The following is a 12,603-nucleotide window of genomic DNA, read 5'->3' on the forward strand; positions in this document are numbered from 1 at the left end:
ATCTGTGAATGCCTTCCCCTAAAAATCACATCAGGTGGCAATGAAAGACTACCCAGTCATTTTTAAAGCTATGTTTGTAGTAAAATAATACATTTTTCCATCCTCACAAATAGCATGTTCTTATTATTCCACACTCACCATTTACACATTACAATTGCAACAAACAAAAATGAAAAAAAAATCAATAGCGATGTGATGTGAAAAAGGCAGAAAGGTCTTAAATTCTTCACATACAAATTACAGAGTATTTAGGCCAGGAGATGGGGAGAATAACTCAAAGCCGTTCAATGTCTTGACTTTCTTTCAAAAGCATTATTTACTTTAAAGGCTTTTAATGGGGAAAAAACTCATGTACTATTTTAATAACCTTTGAGTGCTAGAAACAAAAAATACATAAAACAATGAATAGCACAAGGACAAATGTGTTTTTTAATCACAGGAAATAAATTATTTAATAAATGTAAACAGCCTGCTAATCAAATAGGTTTTTTATTACTTCCAAATACAACTGTGGGTCAGTTTATCTGCTGGACATAATATGTATGTGGAACCCAAACATGCATATGTATATATATTTGTAGGTGGTATTGTACCTTGCTAAGAGGAAAAAGAGACTAGTGAAAGAAATCATGTATTCTACAATTAAATAGAAGCAAGTTTTTATAGCAAAATTTTAAATATGTTATAATACTCTCTGACAATTGTTCAATATTAGGCTTATGAAATTTATCTCCTCATATTGTCATATGACAGTATCAACAGGATCATTACCATGACCAACATTTTTAATAGTTTTTTAAAATTATTTACTTACAGGGGGATCAGCACTGTGGTGCAGTGGGTTAAAATTATTTAATTATTTATTTGTGATACAGAGAGACAGAAATACAGATGGAGAGAGAGACAGAGCTCCCATCTGCTGATTCACTCCACAATACCTGCAATGGTGGGGACTGTGCTTCAGGCCAAAGCTGGGAGCTGGGAATTCAATCCATGTTTCCTTCATGGGTGGCAGAACCCCAACGACATGAGTCATCACCCACTGTCTCCCTGGGTTTGCATTGACAGGAAGCTGGAGTCAGGAGCCAGAGCCAGTAAGTATTCAATATGTCGTAGCTAGCATCCAACCACTAGGACAAACATCTTCTCCTGATCAAAATATTTTAATGTTAACCACATAATACTTTACAAAAATTTTAAAGAATATGGAGTTGTAAGTAGGAAGATCACAAGCCAGTACAAATGAAGTCAAGTTCTTCATTTGTAATTACTATCTTTTAAAATAAAACCTTATGTAAATCTGACTCCAAATAAAGCACCTTAATGTTGAGGTGGAGGATGGGCATTTGGCACAGCAGTTATGACACCACTTGGAACACCTTCATCCTGTATCAGAATGCCTGGGTCCAAATCCCAGCTCTACTTGTAATCCCAGCTTCCTGCTAATGCTCACCCTGAAAGGCAGTAGGTTATGGTTCAAATCCTGGCATCTCTACCACCGACATGGGAGACTTAAATTTAGTTTTTGGCATCTGGCTTTGGCATGGCCCAATCTAGGCTGTTGAAGGCAATTGGGGAATGAATCAGCATATGGAAGATCTTTCTCTGTCTCTGTCACTCTGCCTTTCAAGTAAAATGAAAAGAAACAATAAATTAAAGATGTTAAAATGAAAACAAATTTCATAAGCTGATACTGAGATCCTAAATTATTTGATATACTGGAAATATGAAATATATAGTATATGTATAACTAGAAAATATTTATTAAGAAAATGTTATACTAAATAGGAATAAATCCTAATCAATATAACTTGCTTGCCAAGTATTTTCCTTTAAAATCAGTTTTCCTTTTGGTTGAAAATTGGTCAGTGCCATAACTAGATTCTGACTTTATTTTCCTATACTTGAACTAGCCAATATGCCAGAAAACATAAACTTGAAGCATTGAATCCCACCCCTATGCCACCTCATGAAAATATTTTCACTAAATACTGACAAACTCTTCCTCTCTGTGCTATCATTATGATTTCTATAGTACAAGCATTATCACAATTAAAAATCAGCTCAGGGGCCAGTACTGTGGCAAAGTGGGTTAAAGTCCCAGCCTGCAGTGCCAGCATCCCATATGGGCTCCAGTTCGAGTCCTGGCTGCTCCACTTCCCATCCATCACTCTGCTTATATCCTGGGAAAGCAGTAGAAGATGGCCCAAGTCCTTGGGCCCCTGTACCCACGTGGGAGACCTGGAAGAAGCTCCTGGCTCCTGGTTTCGGATCAGCTCACCTCTGGCCATTGCAGCCAATTGGGGAGTGAACCAGTGGATGGAAGTATTTCTCTCTCTCTCTAACTCTGCCCTTCAAATAAATAAAATAATTCTTAAAAAAAAAAAACAGCTAAAACTAGAATATAGTACTAGAAAATCACCTATTTAGCAACTAGTAGATCTACAATATCATAGAGCTAATGTCTTTTCACAGTCTAGTAAGTTGGTGACATATTGAAGTAAGGAGCAGTTCTGTTTGTACTGGCTCTATAAAACAGAGAGATTAAGTGTGTAAGAAAACATGTAAGAGTATACTTTCCTTTTACTTAAGACAATTATTAGAACAGAGGAGGGAATGTTATGAAATTAGAATTTGTCTGTCTTTGCAAACCAATTCCCCCAAGTTCCCAACGTTGTTCACTTCTGAATCTTCTGTGAAACTTTATTTTAAAACAACTCTTCCCCCTTTAAAATTTTCTATCTTATTTAAAATATCACCTTAAATTTGATTTCTTTTAATGGTTTGGGAAAACTTCATAACCTTTATATTTTAGCCAATTTCTTTAAAAATGTTTTTGGCTATGATTTTTCTGTCATTTCTGCATGTGTGTGTATGTGTATGCATAATTCAAGTTTATATCACTAAAATCAATGTTATTAAGCTGTTTTCACTTCCTCTCTGAGTGTATACCTCATAACATAAGTAAAATCCTGGACTCTTAAATTCTACATTCATCTTGCTGAGGGCCATAATGACTTCTATGTAAAACTTTGCGTTGGACTTTATTTGAATTCTTAGGTTTAAATGCTATCTAGCGTTGTCCTAAAGCCTAATACTTGTGAAACATGCAATAAATGTTTACTGGGTAAAAAAGCAAGAGTAATCTAAGGATTTTTCTGATATAATCTCAGTATTTTTTGCAATAGGTATAAGCATTTAAAGAGATTTACTAACATGGATCATATATTTCCTTACTGTTAATAATTTTTGCAGTTGTGAGCATTAAAAAATCTCATACACTATTTTCCTTATTTCTGAATTTAAAATGACTGTGAAAGTCTCTAAATTACCTTTTAAGTGTGCAAAAAAAATCCTTTTGCATGTGTCATATTTAACTCAATACCTAGAAAAAATGAATACATTCTATTCTATTTTCTCCTGTTCAATTGATATTTTCACTTCCTTTCAAAATATTCATCATTCTGTCAAATGATAAGTTAAATACAAATTATATGACATGTTAAAATGTTTTACAGAATAAGAAAATCTCTTAAGTTTATACATTTATGCAATAGTAAAAACACATGTGTTTTGAACAAAAACTTATTATAAGGTCTGAGTAGCACCAACTAAATTCACTGAATCATCTCTACTTGTAAACAAAGCCTCTAAAAACTGTATTTCATTATGAAACTATCTTATTTCACAAAGAAGTAGAGTATTGAGAATAATGTTATGATTGGACACACCGAAACACCACTAAACCTCTTGAAAGGTAAATACTCTCATAAAATATATTAAGAAAACTTGAAATTTTCTTTTTGAAACTTTGTGATCAAATAATAAAATAGAAATAACTCAACAGCACAAATCACATGTAAATTGAAAAGGTATCATGATTCCAATAACTGCAATCCTCTGATATAAATTGCATTTATAATACCCATGATATAACTAATACTCACAATTTTAACACTCCAGTTAAAACACAGAAAGGAAAGCCATAGGTCTATACATGAAATGCTAAGTTATGTATAATTATACAAGTTATATATTCGTTGCTTAAAAAATGCTTAAATAGCACGTATAAAAGAGTTTCTTGTATTTTAGCAGATTGTCGGATGGGGCAGAAAAAATATAAGCTGTTATTTCATTTTTGAAAGCTTATTTCAGGTTTTATATATGTTTCAACTCAGTAATGTTTGCATTAAGAATGAGTTTTTCCAAGGGTCCCTCAGGATAATAATGAAAGCATCTATCATAATATGCTCAGTAAGAAAAAAATGCATCATCTCCATCATCAATCAAAAATAAGGATTAAAGTACCACTAAGATACTAAGTTTTGTTTCTCATAATGCCATTTGGGTAAAAGGGTTTTTTTTAATAAGTTTTTTGCTGATAATACATCTGAGTTCAGTTTTTTTTTTTGACAGGCACAGTTAGACAGTGAGAGAGACAGAGAGAAACTGAGTTCAATTTTTCAAATAAATCATTTAGATTTAGCTTGTAAAAACTTTTCATTACCAAAGAGATAAACAGAGATTCCATCTCTTTTCAAGGAAGGATGGTGGATGCACTCAGATAAAAAAAAGCAAAGTACATGAGCTGCAGGCTTTTGGAAGGTTGACAATCACATGAGTATCACCACTGAATTATTAGCAATAGAGGAAAGCATGTACTGTGTTGATATGATCAAATGTAAAGGTGTACTTTCCCAAAAAATCTTTATAAAATCCTCAAAATTCAATGATCTTAATTTCTTGGGGAATAAAAGAAAAAATAGTAATTAGAAATGTCCTTTTAAATCCATGTAACTGTGTGTGTGTACATGTACTGTATAATATTTCACCTTATGTTCCACATGGCACTCCTACAATGTATTATTGAAAGATGCCCAAGAGAATGGAAGTGTACAGCAAGAGGCCAAAATCTTTGGGAAAGTTATCATTTTGCTGGCTGACAATGATAATGATATAGAAACATCTGATTCTACATTAATGTCATGCAAAGGTTAATAGTGCCTAAAGGAATGAAAAGACAGATTTCTGTGCATGCCACAAAAACAATGAATATTTATTAATTAGAGGAAAATAATATTGGAGAAACCACAAACACAAAGTGAGTAGAAGAATCAAATGTGCTCATTAGGCAGGCAGAAGAATCATTCTAGTCAACTAACATTTGAATTTGACGATTTCTGACCTTCTCCTTAGTCTTCTATGTGACCATACCAGCTTATGCTTTCTTTTTTCAAGATTTGTTTATTTACTTACTTGATAGAGACAGAGAGAGACAGGGAAAGAGAGAGAGAGAGAGAGAGAATATGAATGAGAATCTTCTATCTTCTGGCTCACACCTCAAATGGCCATAACAGCCAGGTCTGGGCCAGGCAGAACCCAGGAGCCAGGAGCCAGGAACTCCACTCTGGTCTCCCACATGGGTGGCAGGGGCCCAAACACTTGGGCCCTCTTCTGCAGCCAGAAACTGAATTGGAATCTAAGCAACCAGGACTCAAACTATCACTCTGATCTGGAATGCTAAAATCACAAGCAGTGCCAAAGCCTACTGTGCCACAATACCAGCCCTACTTTCTTTCTCTGCTCTATCATATTAGAAGAAAAGTCTCATATGTTTTCCCTGAGTACCAAAAAAAGTAACAACTATGAGCAAAATTGACATTTTGAGATTTGAGTATTGTTTATAGTACTTATCAATACTCCCGAGGAACAGTAGTTTTTCTACTTACTACTTGTTGAATTCTTTATTTAGTGGAGGGTTAAGCTTGTGATTATAAAGTAAATTGGAAGTTTGTCATTGAAAAAAATTAAAAGAAAAATAAGAAAGGAAGGAGGAGGGAGGGTAGGAGTGAGGTTATGGTGGGAAGCATCATTATGTTCTTAAAACTGTATATATGAATATACATGAAATGTGTTCTCTTTATACAAATTTTAAAATTTTTTAAAGATAAAATCATACATTCTAGGATAATATAAGATAACACAGACTGTGGAAAGTGGATATTTTTAATACAAAATATTGGAATGCAGTTCTTGCAGGTGACATTTCATATGAAACTAGTATTGAATATATTGTCATTTAAACTTTTCATTTGGCCTCAAATTTTTAGGTTATATTCAGCATCAGAGTTAATATAAATTATTCCTAATTATAATAAATTTACATCTAAGAAACTAGTTACCTGTCTTACACACACACACACACACACACACACGCACATAAATGTCCTATTTCTCCCTTTCTGTGATAGTACATGCTTTTTAAAAAATAATTTTTAAAAATATATATTTATTTATTAGACAGGCAGAGTTACAGACAAGAGAGAGGGAGAGACAGAGAAAAAGGTCTTCCATCCACTTCACTCCCCAAATGTCTGGAGCTGGGCTGATCTGAAGCCAGAAGCCGAGAGTTTCTTCTGGGTCTTCCACATGGGTACAGGGGCCCAAGCACTTGGGCCATCTTCTACTACTTTTCCAGGCCATCAGCAGGGAGCTGGATTGGAAGAGGAGCAGCCTGGACTTGAACCGGTGCCCATATGGGATGCTGGCATAGCAGGCAGAGGCTTTATTTGCTACACCACAGTGCTGGCCCCGAATAGCACATTCTTGTCCAGGATATACCATCCAATGAGTCTCACTTCCACATGGCTATGTGACACTAGCTCATCATTTTCAACTATGATCTAAAAATTTGTAAATGAAAACGTCAGTGCTATTCTGCATGCCTAGTTTCTTATCCAAAGAGCTCAAAGTTCCTTTCAACTCTCACTAATAAGATGGTTACTAGTATATAACTCTTTCTATAAAAAGTGCATTGAACTTCAATTTTAAACAGTAAGTCTAGGGCCAGCACTGTGGCGTAGTGGGTTAAGCAGCTGTCTGCAGAGCTGGCATCCCATATAGGCACTGGTTCGAGTCCTAACTGCTCCACTTCCATTCCAGATCCCTGGTAATACACCTTGGAAAGCAGTGGAAGATGACCCAAGTGCTTGGACCCGTGTACGCATGTGGGAGACCACAAAGAAGCTCCCAATTCCTGGCTTCAGATTGGCCCAGCTCCAGCCATTGCAGCCATTTGGGGAGTAAATGAGCAAACGGAAGATCACTCACACACACACACACGCATGCACGCATGCATGCACACACACAGACATCTCTTTATTCAGCAAACTTTGCTGTCCTTAAAAACTCACCTGAAGTCCCATCTTCTCTGTCCCTATCAGGACTTCAGCTCTTTTTGTATTAAGAGTAGAATATTGTGGTCAATACTTTTTCTTATTTAGTATGCAGAATAAAACATGAAAATACACAACCAAGAAAGATTTCTAGTGATATCCTTTAATTAGTTCCTTCCATTTGGTCGTGCACATATGTGTACCAACTGGATTTTATCCCTTGGTTTACAGGTAAAAGCAAGAATCAGTTGAAAAGTATGGATTTAATATTAAAACACTACCTTATTAAGACTATGCTTTGGGGAAAGCCATGAAAAATGCTTAACCAGAAAGGTATTACTCTGCATGAGGAATGTCACATAATAAAATTCACTCAAAGGATAAGAACATTACTTTTGCACTCAGACCTTATAAGTTATACTGGCTTCTATAAGAGGTACACTAACCTCTAAGATCTATATATTTCCTGTAGAGAGCTCAGTTTGCTTGTAATGTGTAAACGCTGTATACTGAAGCAGATTAAACTCTAAGAGGCAGGAAGCATTTTTTTGTTAGCCAATTCCACACAGATCCAAGTGTCGATCTATATGTAATCCTATGGTCCATACATAATAAAAATAATAAATGCAGGAGACTAACTGATTCATTTACTAAATGTAATAAAGAGAAATTAATGTAACTAAGAAAAGGCACAGAGAAAATTAATTCAGAGGACCACTATTCAGCTGGGTTTCCACAGTTTATTAAATTTTGATTATGTTTCTAAAAATAATTGTGGGACATTAGATGCATGAGAATCATGAAGAGAAGATTCCTAGGGGGAAAAAGAGTGCTTTTAAAACATAGCAGACACTCACATGCCATATCAGAGTAACTGAGTTCCATGCATGGCTCCAGATACTGACTCCAACTTGCTGTGAAGGCAGACTATGGGATACAGCAATGATTGCCCAAGAACCTGGGTCCCTGCCAACCATGTGGGAGACCTGTTCTGAGTTCCTGGCTTCTGACTTTCACCTGGTCCATCCTCTGCCATTCCAGTCATTTAAAATTGAACCAGCAGATGGGAACCAGTGCTCACTTCTGCCCGCTCGCTCTCCCTCTCTCCCCTCTGTCTCCCTTTCTCTATCTCTTCACTCTCCATCTCTGTGTGGCCTCTCAAACAATTTAAAAACACTTCCCCTTCAAATTTAACACTTTCATCTTAATTACATTATTCTAATGTGTAAGAGTATGTAACTAGATGTCTTGGAACAGAGAATTTGCACTTAAAGGCCTTAAGAATTAATAGGGGAGTATGGGGGGGCGGGGCTGCCGCATTATAGCGCAGCAGCTTAAGCCACCATTTGTGATGCAATATCCCAAACAAGAGTCCCAGTTTGAGTCCTGGCAGCTCTACTTCTGATCTAGCTTCCTGCTAATGTGCCTGGGAAGGCAGCAGATGATTGTGCAAGTACTTGGGTCCCTGATACCCATGTGGTAGACCCAGATGACTTTCCAGACTTCGGGCTTCAGCTTGGCCTGGATCTGGCTGTTGCAGCCATTTGGAGAGTAAGTCAGAGGATGGAAAATAGATCTCTCTGGGCCAGCACTGTGGTGTAGTAGGTTAAGCCTCCACCTGCAGCACTGGCATTTCATATGAGCACCGATTGGAAACCCAGCTGCTCCACTTTTGATCCAGTTCCCTGCTGATGGCCTGGGAAAGCCGTGGAAGATGACCCAAGCACTTGGGCCCCTGCACTCACATGGAAAACCTGAAAGAAGCTCCTGGCTCCTGGCTTTGGATCTGCCCAGCTCTGGCCATTGCAGCCATTTGGGCAGTGAACCAGTGGATGGAAGACCTCTCTCTCTGTCTCTCCCTGTCTCTTTCTGTTAACTCTGCTTCTCAAATAAACAAATACATCCTGAAAAAAAGAAAATAGATTTCTCTTTTCTTTCTTTCTCTCCCCCCACCCCACTTTCTCTCTCCACTCTGTCACTTCGCCTTTCAAATAAATAAATAAATCTTTTTTAAAAAAATAGGGGTAGGAGTTGGGGCAGCAGTTAAAACTCTACTTGCAACACCTGCATCCCATGTTGGAGTGCCTGGTTCCAGTGAAGGATCCGCTGCTTCTGATCCAGCTTCCTGTTAATGTGCATATTTGGTACTTGGGTCCCTGCCCCTGATATGGAAGACATGGATCACATAGTAGGCTCCTGGCTTTGAACTGGCATAGCCCTGGATATTGTGGGCATTTGGGGAGTAAACCAGCAGATGGACAATATCTCAATTTCTATCTCTCTCTCTCTCCTTTTCAAAAAAAAATGAAAAATTAATAAATAATTTTTTAAAAAAGAACTAACAGGAACCAGAGTTCATAGCTAATCAGAGTAGATCTGTATTTAAGGTGTAGAAAATATTAAAGAAGGGAACACTTTTTTAAACAAAGTCCAAATTCTCAGGTTCACAAAAGGTAACAGGTTCATCTTAGTAAGAAAATGTTTATTTTATTGCATTTTGAAGGAAACTATTCCATTAAATTTCACAAAAAAAGAAAATGTTACCTCTGCTTCTAAAAGAGAAAATATACTACAATTTCTCCTAATAAATTTAGCAGACATGAATTGTATAGCAATGATGTGTAGGACAAAGAAATGATTCTATAACAAAATAAAATGTACTGATCATACTATGGAAGTGGCAGAAAAAAATGAAATACACTTCTCCACCCAAATGTGACAATTTTACTGATCAGTCCCAAGACAAACTATAAAAAAAGATAAACTGTGATATAAATGAGTTTTCTAAAGAACATCCTAAGCAGCGCAAAAATTATTTAAATGTTGAAGTCTAATCAGAACCTTAAAGAAAAAATCAAAGTGAAATTGTATCCATCTTCACATCTGAATTAACTCTGGTGATGCACAGTAACAGTTTGAAGTCTTGCTTATCATCCAATAAATGCATTTCTGACATTCAAGGTCAAAAATCAAAACATCCAGTGCCAATATCACAAATATAAGTCTATTATGCTGAGTAAGGAATTTTTTTTTAAAAAAGCATCACTCATAATTCTAATGGCAAAGCTTTCCAATTTTAGCAACATTCCAAAATTATGAGGATCTGAACAGAAGGTTTATTCCCTGATTCCATCTGTACCTGAACTATCCTTCAGCTAAGAAAAAGACAGATGGTGAGACCCTGACTTGTAACCAGTGCTGCTCCAGTGGATATCATGAGCGTGATTCTCTCTGGAAATAGATCTGCTTTCATCTATAAAGGCTGGTCATATGAGTGCATACGGCTTAAGTGTTTGCTTGAATATATGTTCAAATCTACTTGTATATTTAGAAAAAATATCTGTCAGAGTGTTAAAGTAATAATACTTAATAACTGGAAACAGAAAGCGAGGGGAAATAAAAAGATATTAAACAAAAAGTTAAGGTAAAAAAATTTTAGTAACTTTTCCCCTTAGCATAAACTGCTCTGGGAAGAAAAGAAAAAAAACAATAAAGTTATTATTGTCTCAAAGCGTTTGATACTGATTAATGGAATGAAACCTGTCTCTGTGTTTGAATCTAAAATGTTGGTATCTCAGCTGCAATAGCAACATTTATGTTTCTTTGAAAGGGGATGGTGAGTCTTTAATTATTAAACCAATTGTACTTAGCAGATGGTCAAAGAAAAGTACTTTTTAAAAGTTGCCCAGAGGGTTATATAAACGAACAAGATAAAACAGCTGGCAGCTGGTGCATGAAATCAATAATGAGAAAATGAGTTCTACTGTATCTTTGTTTTCATTGTCTGGTTGAAGACGGAGAAGACAAGAAAAGAGGGAGAGAGAATCAACTTGTGAACTTCACAAACGGGCTGGATGGATTATGTGTATCTAATTAGAAAGAGACAAACCTCCTGGAGTGAGCCTGTAACTAAAGAAATTGTGTGTGTGTGTGTGTGTGTGTGTGCGCACGCGCACACACTTATGCATACATGTACAAGGGAACTCACGAGCTGTGAGGGAGATGTAATTGTCCTTTCTGACTACTTCAACTATTCTGCTGTGGGTGATTCATTGCTTATTTTAAAGCTTAGGAAAATCTAAATTACATTTTATCAGAGCAAAATACTTTGAGACAGAATAAGCAACAGATATGGAATAATAATGAATTGGATATTGATGGTTTCCCCTCACTCATTATTCTTTTAAATAATTTCTATAGTTAGAATTTCTTGAATTAAAAAAAAAACACTGAGCATCATAGCATCCTTCTGAGATGAACTAGGAACTCCTACCATAATAACTACTCTCCAAAATTTTCTATTCTTTCACACTGATTTGTTTTATTGTGTAAAGGGAATTATAAATATAATTGTGTGTTTGAAATCAAAAACAAGTTTTCCATGAAAACATTATGTTTATAGAGCACCAACTGTTAGGACATAAAGTAAAACAAAAGTAGACTGATTTCCCTAACCTTATAATGAAAATCTACTGTAATAATTACTTGTAAAGTCATATGGAGAATGCTCCACTCCAAAATTAAATACTTCATGTTCCCAGTGATTATACAAATTTCTCCCCTGAGGTCTTAGAACAGAAAAGTATCACAAAAATATATAGGGGATCTAAATTTTAATTCATCTTTACCAAAGAAATATGTTATTTGAATGAGGAAAAGAGAGAAACACTGTAAAAACTTTATGAACTGATGTTTCAGATATATAGCTAGAAAATAAGAAACAGATTCGTAGTATAGAGATAGCACACACACCCTGTTCCAGCTCATCAGCTGTTTTATTTTATTGGGTTTTATCTTAAGATGAAAGTGGTACATACAGCTCTGACCCACACTGACTGTTTTATTTTATAGGATTTTATCTTCAGAAGCAAATGATGCTCTCAGCTCTAACTTACATCAGATTTTTTATGACATAGAATGGATGAATTTTCCATGAAATCAGAGGTTCTGAACTTGTACTGAGATGTAGAAGTGACACTTCCTGTGGGGATCAGGAGTAGGGCAATGCAACTTACATTAGATTTTCTGGGTTTTAGCAAGAAATGTTTGCCACATCAAATAAAGCTTTGGCCTTCATCCTCCACAAATGGAAGGATAGAAAAAAGATGAATTTATGCACTAACCAGGAGTTGGGCAGATTATTGTGAACTGTGTACTAGTACTTAAGTAAATATGTTTTACCATCACAGCAACGTTGACATGAATTCTATTTCAAAATGGAATGTCTTCCTTAATGTGCCTGGTACTTGAGTCTTGACATCATCGCAGACTGGCTTACATATTTTTTTTTAAATGTGAACAAAGTTTGTTTCAGCAGCCCAATTTATCCATGTTTTCACCCACACTCTATATAGATAAAGCACAATGAACATGTTTATTATTTTTCTGCTGTCCAGCAATATTTGCATTAAACCATGCAATATATGAA

At 35.8% G+C, this 12,603-nt stretch overlaps 1 protein-coding gene across 3 annotated transcripts in view; it reads right to left on the reverse strand.

Moving 5' to 3' along the window:
• Window positions 1–12,603, reverse strand: part of DACH2 (dachshund family transcription factor 2) — a 573,911-nt gene that overhangs the window by 429,194 nt on the left and 132,114 nt on the right. The gene's annotated exons all lie outside the window — the stretch shown is intronic.

Source organism: Oryctolagus cuniculus, chromosome X, assembly GCF_051225735.1.
Source record: "Oryctolagus cuniculus isolate XC-2025 breed Fujian yellow rabbit chromosome X, ASM5122573v1, whole genome shotgun sequence".
Taxonomy (NCBI): Eukaryota; Metazoa; Chordata; class Mammalia; order Lagomorpha; family Leporidae; genus Oryctolagus; species Oryctolagus cuniculus.